Raw genomic sequence first — 12,438 nt, forward strand, 5'->3', positions numbered from 1 at the left:
GATGTAATCGGGATCAAGAAGATGTCATTGGATGAACAGCCAAGGAAACACAGAAATATCACCACCTAAAGCACCAGTTACCCTACTGGAAATATCACCACCTAAAGCACCAGTTACCCCTACTGGAAATACCACCACCTAAAGCATCAGTTACCTACTGGAAATACCACCACCTAAAGCACCAGTTACAATACTGGAAATATCACCACCTAAAGCACCAGTTACCCTATTGGAAATATCACCACCTAAAGCACCAGTTACCCTACTGGAAATATCACCACCTAAAGCACCAGTTACCGTACTGGAAATATCACCACCTAAAGCAACAGTTACCGTACTGGAAATATCACCACCTAAAGCACCAGTTACCGTACTGGAAATATCACCACCTAAAGCACCAGTTAACCGACTGGAAATATCACAGCCTAAAGCACCAGTTACCGTACTGGAAATATTACCACCTAAAGCACCAGTTACCAGAAATATCACAGCCTAAAGCAACAGTTACCGTACTGGAAATATCACCACCTAAAGCACCAGTTACCGTACTGGAAATATCACCACCTAAAGCACCAGTTAACCGACTGGAAATATCACAGCCTAAAGCACCAGTTACCGTACTGGAAATATTACCACCTAAAGCACCAGTTACCCACTGGAATCTTACACAAAATAAACACATTCTGTTTGCAATTCTAACATGTTCCATCTCATGTGAAATTACTTGATTACCTGTTTCCTATGCATTTGTAATGTGTTTTGGAACTACAAAGGCACTCCAAACAACCTTTTAAGGTGTTTATGAAATCATTTTTTATGTTACAATTCGATTTGTGTTACAATACATTTTGTTATTGTGAAATGAATGTATATTCATACGTTTTTAGCATGTACATTTCTGGTAGGGGACCCTCACAAAAGTGTCTTTAATAGAATAATAATATTATTTTTATTCACAAATGATAAGGCTAAACTCCAATGTATTGATAAAGGAAATACACATTTTCTTGGAAAAAATGTATAAGGGAAGACATTGACATTGTAAATAAGGACACTAAAAGTATGTCACACAAGCATATAACAAAGGTGTATGGAGTATAACGAACTCATCGCAGCTCGGCCACGAAAATGAAAGAGGCAATTTCTCAAAATATAAAGCAATGAATTGGTTTGTCTGCCACCAATGAAAAACCATGCATGGCTTAAAATGACTAGTATAAATAGTAAAAAGTATCAGTTTCACTTAAGGTCGAGAGGTTTGATAACTACACCGCATATAATTCTAGATATTTGGGAACAGATTTTTTTATGTCCCAATACCATGGCATCGGGTTTATGAACTGATTTACAAAACAACAATTGAAGCATAAATCCATTATTTTTAATTTAATGTTATTATGTAAAATTCTCACTACAAAAAGAATGCTCAATGTATGGGGCATTGAACAGTCAGTCCTGTGCAGACTCTGCCACGAAGAAACAGAATTAATAGATCATCTCTTTTGGTACTACCCTTCAGTGGCTCGCTTTTGGAGTCAGGTCCACAAGTGGTTGTTAATAAGTCTGTGCTCAGATTGACCTACAAACAGTACTGTTAGGAGATTTGAAAAACCACGATCAATTAATGGGAAATATGATAATACCCTAAGGTAAAGTATTTATTTTTAGGGGAATCTCGGTAGAAATGGAACAAATAGAAAGGTTCAAGACCCTCTTAAAACATCACAGTAAAATAGGAGGATGTATGCAAAAGGAAATAGTCAAATGTTAGTGTATTGGGAAAGGTGGCTTAGTCTGTGGTTATCTGAGAGTAGGAATTCAGATTTTTTAAAACATTTTTACATTTGACCTTGGAGTCCAGTGTAATTAGGAAAGAAAAGTCATACACTGACGGTACAAAACAGTAACACCTTCCTAATGTTAAGTTGCACCCTCTTTTTGTCCTTGTGAAACGCTCGACACCTTGTCGAGTCCAATCCCCGACGAATTGAGGCTATTATGAGGACAAAATGGAGTGCAACTCAATATTAGGAAGGTGTTCCTAATGTTTTGTACATTCAGTGTCATATATATATATATATATATATATATTTACAAAGTTTAAGTCTGATGTTTACATTCACTTAGGTTGGTGTCATTAAAATTAGTTTTTCAACTCCAAAATTTCTTGTTAAACTATAGTTTTGGCAAGTCGGTTAGGACATCTCCTTTGTGCAATACACAAGTCATTTTTCCAACAATTGTTTACAGAGATTATTTCACTTATAATTCACTGTATCACATTTCCAGTGGGTCAGAAGTTTACATACACTAAGTTGCCTGTGCCTTTAAACAGCTTGGAAAATTCCAGAAAAAAATGTCATGGCTTTAGAAGCTTCTGATAGACTAATTGACATTATAAGAGTCAATTGGAGGTGTACCTGTGGATTTATTTCAAGGCATTCAAACTCAATGCCTCTTTGCTTGACATTTATTTTTTCATTTTTTTATTTAACCTTTATTTAACCAGGTAGACTAGTTGAGAACAATTTCTCATTTGCAACTGCGACCTGGCCAAGATAAAGCAAAGCAGTTCGACACATACAACAACACAGAGTTACACATGGAATAAACAAACATACAGTCAATAATACAATAGAAAAAGTCTATATACAGGCAATAAAAAGGCCATGGTGGCGAAGTAATTACAATATAGCAATTAAACACTGGAATGGTAGTTGTGCAGAAGATGAATGTGCAAGTAGAGATATTGGGGTGCAAAGGAGCAAGATAAAAAAAAAAAATACAGTATGAGAATGAGGTAGTTGGATGGGCTATTTACAGATGGGCTATGTACAGGTACAGTGATCTGCTCTGACAGCTGGTGCTTAAAGCGAGTGAGGGAGATATGAGTCTCCAGCTTCAGTGATTTTTGTAGTTTGTTCCTGTCATTGGTAGCAGAGAACTGGAAGGAAAGGCGGCCAAAGGAAGAATTGGCTATGGGGGTGACCAGTGAGATATATCTGTAGCGCGTGCTACGGGTGGGTGCTGCTATGGTGACCAGTCAGCTGAGATAAGGTGGGGCTTTACCTAGCAGATACTTGTAGATGACCTGGAGCCAGTGGGTTTGGCGACGAGTATGAAGTGAGGGCCAGGCAACGAGAGCGTACAGGTCGCAGTGGTGGGTAGTATATGGGGCTTTGGTGACAGAACAGATGGCACTGTGATAGACTGCATCCAATTTGTTGGAGGCTATTTTGTAAATGACATCGCCAAAGACGAGGATCGGTAGGATTGTCCGTTTTACTAGGGTATGTTTGGCAGCATGAGTGAAGGATGCTTTGTTGCGAAATAGGAAGCCAATTCTAGATTTAACTTTTTATGGCTGCAGGGGCAGTATTGAGTAGCTTGGATGAAAAGGTGCCCATTGTAAACGGCCAGCTCCTCAGTCTCAGTTGCTAATATATGCATATTATTATTAGAATTTGATAGAAAACACTCTAAAGTTTCCAAACCTGTCAAAATATTGTCTGTGAGTATAACAGAACTGATATTGCAGGCAAAACCCAGAGGAAAATCAAAACAGGAAGTGGCTTCTATTTTGAAAACTCCATGTTCCATAGCCTCCCTTTGCTGGATTTAAAGGGATATGAACCAGATTCCTTTTCCTATCGCTTCCTCAAGGTGTCAACAGTCTTCAGACATAGTGTCAGGCTTTTATTTGGAAAAATGAGCCAGAACGATAACATTGCGTCAAGTGGTCACATGAGTTTTGCTCGCGCAACAGAATTTGGACAGCCATTGTTTTCCTCTCTCCTACTGTGAAAGACATTTGCGGTTAATATATTATCGATTATATATTTTAAAAACAACCTGAGGATTGATTATAAAAAACGTTTGAGATGTTTCTGTGGACATTATGGAAACTATTTGGAATTTTCGTCTGTGTTGTCGTGACCGCTATTTCCTGTGGATTTCTGAACATAACGCGAAAATAATCTTTATGGAACAAAATGAACATTTGTTGTGTAACTGGGAGTCTCGTGAGTGAAAACATCTGAAGATCATCAAAGGTAAACAATTAATTTGATTGCTTTTCTGATTTCCGTGACCGAGCTACCTGATGCTAAGTGTACTTAATGTTTTATCGTGCGATCGATAAACTTACACAAACGCTTGGATTGCTTTCGCTGTAAAGCATAATTTCAACATCTGACACAACAGGTGGATTAACAAAAGGCTAAACAGTGTTTTCCTATATTGCACTTGTGATTTCATGAATATAAATATTTATAGTAATATTTATTGTATGTAGCGCTATGCTATTCAGCATTTTGTTGATGACACTTATCCCGATATCGGGATTGCAGCCATAACAAGTTAATTTAGGATTGGAGATGTTTGATATGAGTCTGGAAGGAGTTTACAGTCTAACCAGACACCTAGGTATTTGTAGTTGTCCACATATTCAAAGTCAGAACCGTCCAGAGTAGTGATGCTGGACGGCAGGTGTGTGAGGGCAGCGATCGGTTGAAGAGCATGCATTTAGTTTTACTTGCATTTAACAGCAGTTGGAGGAGAGTTGTACGGCATTGAAGCTCGTCTGGAGGTTACCTCTCTGGGATATGTGGGACGCTAGCCCACCTGGCCAAAAGCCAGTGAAAGTGCAGAGCGCCAAATTCAAATAAATTACTATAAAAATCTAACTTTCACGAAATCACATTTGTAAGATACCAAATTAAAGCTACACGTGTTGTGAATCCAGCCAACATGTCAAATTTCAAAAATGCTTTTCAGCAAAAGCAAACAATGCTATTATCTGAGGGTAGCACCTCCGTAAACAAAGAGAGAAAACATATTTCAACCCTGCAGGCGCGACACAAAACGCAGAAATAAAAATATAAATCATGCCTTACCTTTGACGAGCTTCTTTTGTTGGCACTCCAACATGTCCCATAAACATCACAAATGGTCCTTTTCAAATTCAAATGTATTTATATAGCCCTTCGTACATCAGCTGATATCTCAAAGTGCTGTACAGAAACCCAGCCTAAAACCCCAAACAGCAAGCAATGCAGGTGTAGAAGCACGGTGGCTAGGAAAAACTCCCTAGAAAGGCCAAAACCTAGGAAGAAACCTAGAGAGGAACCAGGCTATGTGGGTTGGCCAGTCCTCTTCTGGCTGTGCCGGGTGGAGATTATAACAGAACATGGCCAAGATGTTCAAATGTTCATAAATGACCAGCATGGTCAAATAATAATAAGGCAGAACAGTTGAAACTGGAGCAGCAGCACGGCCAGGTGGACTGGGGACAGCAAGGAGTCATCATGTCAGGTAGTCCTGAGGCATGGTCCTAGGGCTCAGGTCCTCCGAGAGAGAGAGAAAGAAAGAGAGAATTAGAGAGAGCACACTTAAATTCACACAGGACACCGTATAGGACAGGAGAAGTACTCCAGATATAACAAACTGACCCTAGCCCCCCGACACATAAACTACTGCAGCATAAATACTGGAGGCTGAGACAGGAGGGGTCAGGGGACACTGTGGCCCCATCCGAGGACACCCCAGGACAGGGCCAAACAGGAAGGATATAACCACACCCACTTTGCCAAAGCACAGCCCCCACACCACTAGAGGGATATCTTCAACCACCAACTTACCATCCTGAGACAAGGCTGAGTATAGCCCACAAAGATCTCCGCCATGGCACAACCCAAGGGGAAAGTACTTAGTAAAGGGTCGGAATACTTACATACATTTTTTTAAAATATATAAATTATTTTTTTAAATTGCAAAAACCTGTTAATGCTTTGTCATTATGGTGTATTGTGTGTAGATTTATGAGGGGGGAGGGGGACGATTTATTCAATTTTACAATAAGGCCGTAATGTAATAAAATGTGGAAAAGGTCTGAATACTTTCCGAATTCACTGTATAAAGGGAGATTAGAAATTATGTAAGTCATGTTATTTGGGAGACATCGATTCTATCTGCTAATTTCATAGCTGATCTACCTCCTTAAAAAAATATTTTAAAAAATAATTGTCTTGGATAAATTATACATGAACCATAGTGTCAGACTTGTATCTTTGCATCATTGCCATGAGCAACCAATGACCATTGAGACCCCTGGAGGGACAGTCCCTATTGGCCGGCTTTGTGCCATGACCACTAATATGGTCCAATGAGAAGAAGTTATGTATGTTTCATATGTTTCACCTGGGACTTTCAAGTTAACTGCCCAGCTGATAAAGACTTGCATGATAATAGAAGTCTTTTTAGATACAGAGAGAGCTTTGATAGTCATCTTGTGTTAGTTAGTGTTCATTGTGTGTTGCAAATCAATAAAAACAAAACAGTGGGATGGATTGTTATGAACATGTTTCATTTCAATAAAGTTACATCTATAAAATGTTATTCATTTGGTTGTTCCAATTATTTTACTGGTAAAGGAAACTGTAATATTCAGTGTCACTTAATTATGTAAATCATCAATGTACATTATGCATATATTTTACAATAACTACAATAACTGAAAAGATATACAGTCAGGTCCAAAATGATTGGAACCCTTGATAAAGATAAGAAAACAATACTATAAAATAAATAATACAAATGCTGAGCTATATGTTGACATACAGTGCATTCGGAAAGTACTCAGACACCTTCACTTTTCCCACATTTTGTTACGTTACAGCATTTTTCTAAAATGGATTTAATTGTTTTTTTTTACCTCATCAATCTACACACAATACCCCATAATGACAAAGCAAAAACAGGTTGTTTGATTTTTTGCAAATGTATAAAAAATACAAAACTGAAATATCACATTCACATAAGTATTCAGACCCTTTATTCAGTACTTTGTTGAAGCACCTTAAGCAGCGATTACAGCCTCGAGTCTTCTTGGGTATGATGCTACAAGCTTGGCACACCTGTATTTGGGGAGTTTCTTCCATTCTTCTCTGCAGATCCTGTCAAGCTCTGTCAGGTTCAATGGGGAGCATCGCTGCACAGCTATATTCAGGTCTCTCCAGAGATGTTCAATGGGGAGCAAGTCCGGGCTCAGGCTGGGCCACTCAAGGACATTCAGAGACATCTGGAGAACCCAGCGGTTGTGGGCGGCGCAGTTGCAGTACCAGGCGGTGATACAGCCCAACAGGATGCTCTCAATTGTACATCTGTAAAAGAGTATGTTTTTAGGTGACAAGACAAATTTCATCAGCCTCCTGAGGTTAAAGAGACACTGTTGCGCCTTCTTCACCACACTGTCTGTGTGGGTAGACAATTTCAGTTTGTCAGTAATGTGTATGCCGAGGAACTTAACTTTCCACCTTCTCCACTACTGTCCCATAGATGTGGATAGGGGGGTGCTCCCTCTGCTGTTTCCTGAAGACCACAATCTTCTCCTTTGTTTTGTTGACGTTGAGTGAGAGGTTTTTAGGTGATGGCGCCAGAGGAGATGGCCGCCGTTTTACGGTCTCCTAACCAATTGTGCTATTATGTGGGTTTTTTTGCAATATTTGTACATTCTTTTGTACATAGTGTTTCTGCAACCGTATATTACGGAAGAAAAGAGATTCTGGATATCAAGACATTTGTAAACAACAGCTGGTGCACGAAATCTAAGGAAGTCTATATTGTGATAAACTGCAGGCCACACTACTTGCCTAGAGAGTTCTCAGCTATACTTTACTTGGCTGTTTATTTACCACCACAGACAGATGCTGGCACTAAGACCCCACTCAGTCAGCTGTATAAGGAAATAAGCAAACAGGAAACCACTCACCCAGAGGCGGCGCTCCTAGTGGCTGGAGACTTTAATGCACGGAAACTAAAATCAGTTCTACCAAATCTCTATCAACATGTTAAATGTGCAACCAGAGGGAAAAAAAATCTAGATCCCCTGTACTCCACACACAGAGACGCGTACAAAGCTCTCCCTCGCCCTCCTTTTGGTAAATCCGACCACAACTCTATCCTCCTGATTCCTGCTTACAAGCAAAAATTAAAGCAGGAAGCACCAGTATCTCGGTCTATAAAAAAATGGTCAGATGAAGCAGATGCTAAACTACAGGACTGCTTTGCTATCACAGACTGGAACATGTTCCGGGATTCTTCCAATGACATTGAGGAATACACCACATCAGTCACTGGGTTTATCAATAAATGCATTGAGGACGTTGTCCCCACAGTGACTGTAGGTTAATACCCCAACCAGAAGCCATCGACTACAGGCAACATTCACACTGAGCTAAAGGGTAGAGCTGACGCTTTCAAGGTGCGGGACTCTAATCCGGAAGCTTACAAGAAATCCCGCTATGCTCTGCGACGAACCATCAAACAGGCAAAGCGTCAATACAGGGTTAAGATTGAATCATACTACACCGGCTCCGATGATCGTCGGATGTGGCAGGGCTTGCAAACTATTACAGACTACAAAGGGAAGCACAGCCGAGAGCTGCCCAGTGACACGAGCCTACCAGACGAGCTAAATCACTTCTATGCTCACTTCGAGGCAAGCAACACTGAGGCATGCATGAGAGCATCAACTGTTCCCCGGATGACTGTGTGATCACGCTCTCCGTAGCCGACGTGAGTAAGACCTTTAAACAGGTCAACATACACAAGGCTGCGGGACCAGACGGATTACCAGGATGTGTGCTCGGGGCATGTGCTGACCAACCGGCAGGTGACTTCACTGACATTTTCAACATGTCCCTGATTGAGTCTGTAATACCAACATGCTTCAAGCAGACCACCATAGTCCCTGTGCCCAAGAACACGAAGGGAACCTGCCTAAATGACCACAGACCTGTAGCACTCACGTCCGTAGCCATGAAGTGCTTTGAAATGCTGGTAATGGCTCACATCAACACCATTATCCCAGAAACCCTAGACCCACTCCAATTTGCATACCGCCCAAATAGATCCACAGATGATGCAATCTCTATTGCACTCCACACTGCCCTTTCGCACCTGGACAAAATAAACACCTATGTGAGAATGCTGTTCATTGACTACAGCTCAGCGTTTAGCACCATAGTACCCTCAAAGCTCATCACCAAGCTAAGGATCCTGGGACTAAACACCTCCCTCTGCAACTGGATCCTGGACTTCCTGACAGGCTGCCCCCAGGTGGTGAGGGTAGGTAGCAACACATCTGCCATGCAGATCCTCAACACTGGAGCTCCCCAGGGGTACGTGCTCGGTCCCCTCCTGTACTCCTTGTTCACCCAAGACCCAAGTCTAGGACAAAAAGGCTTCTCAACAGTTTTTACCCTCAAGCCATAAGACTCCTGAACATCTAACCAAATGGTTAACTGGGCTATCTGCATAGTGTCCCACCACCCGCCAACCCCTCTTTTTACGCTTCTGCTACTCTCTGTTCATCATATATGCATAGTCACTTTAACAATACCTACATGTACATACTACCTCAATAAGCCTGACTAACAGGTGTCTGTATATAGCCTTGCTACTCTTTTTTCAAATGTCTTTTTGCTGTTGTTTTATTTCTTTACTTACCTACACACACACACACACACACTTTTTTTCCCCACACCATTGGTTAGAGCCTGTAAGTAAGCATTTCACTGTAACCTGTTGTATTCGGCTCACGTGACAAATAAACTTTGATTTAATTTGATATTTTCCTGACACCACACTCCGAGAGCCCTCACCTCCTCCCTGTAGGCTGTCTCGTCATTCTTGGTAATCAAGCCTACTACTGTTGTGTCGCTTGCAAACTTGATGATTGAGTTGGAGGCGTGTATGGCCACGCAGTCATGGTCGAACAGGGAGTACATGAGGGGGATGAGCACACACCCTTGTGGGGCCCCAGTGTTGAGCATCGGCAAAGGGGAGATGTTGTTTCCTACCTTCACCACCTGGGGGCGGCCCGTCAGGAAGTCCAGGATCCAATTGCACAGGGTGGGGTTGAGACCCAGGGCTTCAAACTTAATGATGAGCTTGGAGGGTACTATGGTGTTGAATGCTATAGTCAATGAACAGCATTCTTACATAGGTGTTCCTCTTGTCCAGATGGGACAGGGCAGTGTGCAGTGTGATGGCGATTGCATCGTCTGTGGACCTATTGGAGTGGTAAGCAAATTGAAGTGGGTCTAGGGTGACTGGTAAGGTGGAGGTGATATGATCCTTGACTAGTCTCTCAAAGCACTTCATGATGACAGAAGTGAGTGCTACAGGGAGATAGTCATTTAGTTCAGTTACCTTTGCTTTCTTGGGAACAGGAACAATGGTGGCCATCTTGAAGCATGTGGGGACAGCAGACTGGAATATGTCAGTAACCACACCAGCCAGCTGGTCTGTCCATGCTCTGAGGATGCGTCTAGGCATGCCGTCTGGGCCAGCAGCTTTGCCAGGGTTAACACGTTCAAATGTCTTACTCACGTCGACCATGGAGAATGAGTGCCCACAGTCCTTGGCAGCGGGCCGCGTCGGTGGCACTGTATTATCCTCAAAGCGGGCAAAGAAGGTATTAAGTTTGTCTGGAGGCAAGACGTCCGTGTCCGTGACGTGGCTGGTTTTTCATTTGTAGTCTGTGATTATCTGCCACATACATCTCGTGTCTGAGCCGTTGAATTGCGACTCCACTTTGTCTCTATACCGACATTTTTCTTGTTTGATTGCCTTGCGGAGGGAAAAACTACACTGTTTATATTCTGCCATATTCCCAGTCACCTGTCCATGGTTAAATGCGGTGGTTCGCGCTTTCAGTTTAGAAGGAATGCTGCCATCTATCCACGGTTTCCGGTTATGGTAAGTTTTAATAGTCACAGTAGGTAAAACATCTCCTATACACTTCCTTATAAACTCACTCACCAAATCAGCGTATATGGCGGTATTATTCTCAGAGCCTACCCGGAACAAATCCCGGTCCACGTGATCAAAATTGATTGTGAGGTATTCAAGGTCAGGTGAACAAAAGTACTTGAGTTCCTGTATGTTGTTACAATTACACCATGAGTCGTTAATCATGAAACATACACCCCCGCCCCTTCTTCTTCCCGGAGAGATATTTATTCCTGTAGGAGTGACGCACTGAGAAGCCAGGTGGCTGTATCGACTCCGACAGCATATCCCAAGAGAGCCATGTTTCCGTGAAACGGAGTATGTTACAATATCTTATGTCTCTCTGGAAAGCAAACCTTGCCCTGATTTTGTCGACCTTGTTATCTAGGGACTGGACATTAGCGAGTAATATATTCGGGAGCAGTGGGTTGTGTGCACGCCTCTGAAGTTTGACCAGAAGACCGCTCCGTCTTCCTCTTGTCTGGCGGCATTGTTTTGGGTTGGCCTCTGGAATTAGTTAAAATGCCCTGGGTGGTGCGGACAAAGGATCCCCTTCAGGAAAGTTGTATTCCTGGTCGTTGTGCTGGTAAGTTGACGTCACTCTGATATCCTATAGTTCTTGAAGAAAAAGAAACGCACACCTATTAAGACGAGGTAGAAAACTTGAAAATAAAAGAGAGCCGCACACTAGGAGCTCAGATGCCAAATTTGATTTCCAACGTTTCGACAGCCAAGCTGTCTTCATCAGGGTATAATCACAAACACTGCGGGATGACTCGTTTATATAGTGTCAAAAGACACAAGTGTCTGTAATCATGGCCAAGAGTGGCCTAATATCATTGGTTAATAATCAAATATTAAAATGTCATACAAAGAACAGCATACAAACAACAAATGGATAGCATACGATCATAGATTAATTTGACTACACAAGCTTACAAACAATTACAATGGCAAAGTCACAATAATCACAAGAATGGCTTCAGATTAAAGTCTACGTTGAGACCGAACAAGGGAAGGAGGGGGAACAAGGGTCTTTAAGTTAAAGATCCAGGCAACCTCTCGTTTTAACAATAAATTATCAAGGTCACGCCCTCTCCTAGGGAGGGTGACATGTTCGATGCCAATATAATGCAGAGACGAAATAGAGTGGTCTGCCTCCAAGAAGTGGGCCGCAACTGGGTAAGTAAAGTTTTTACACCTAATGGTGCTATGATGCTCTGAGATACGTACTTTTAATTTGCGCTTTGTTTTACCTATATAATTTTTACCATAGTTCTTCCCAGCTCTATGTAATAACACTTAAGATTTTCTGGGCTAACAATGTAAGAAAAAACTAAATGCTGCAAAGTTTCCCAAGGACTAGAAGCAAGACAGCCCTCTCTGTCTTTTCTGCACGAAGGTGCAAGGTGTACGATCGCCCATCCCCATGAGCGTGTCACGCTGTAGAAACATCTCAAGGATGATCAATGGAAACAGTATGCACCTGGGCTCAATTTCGAGTTATGTTGAGTCAATTTCGAGTTATGTTGGCTGACAATTTGTTAGCTATGCTGTCATTACGAACCACATAGCATATCGTTACAGCAGAATCCCAGCTAGCAATGAGGAATCGGCCCAGAAGCGGCCCTCTTCTGGGAGGCC

The 12,438-nt window shown here is 41.8% G+C and overlaps 1 long non-coding RNA gene across 1 annotated transcript in view; it reads left to right on the plus strand.

Annotated features, from left to right (window-relative positions):
* LOC112264911 overlaps nucleotides 1–11,484 on the plus strand; it is an 81,631-nt gene extending 70,147 nt beyond the window's left edge. Inside the window, exon 5 of the long non-coding RNA XR_002955691.2 lies at nucleotides 11,018–11,484. This is a non-coding gene — a long non-coding RNA (uncharacterized LOC112264911). The remainder of the gene's footprint in view (nucleotides 1–11,017) is intronic.
* Nucleotides 11,485–12,438: the final 954 nt, after the last annotated feature.

The sequence above is a fragment of the Oncorhynchus tshawytscha genome, linkage group LG13 (genome assembly GCF_018296145.1).
Source record: "Oncorhynchus tshawytscha isolate Ot180627B linkage group LG13, Otsh_v2.0, whole genome shotgun sequence".
Lineage (NCBI taxonomy): Eukaryota > Metazoa > Chordata > Actinopteri > Salmoniformes > Salmonidae > Oncorhynchus > Oncorhynchus tshawytscha.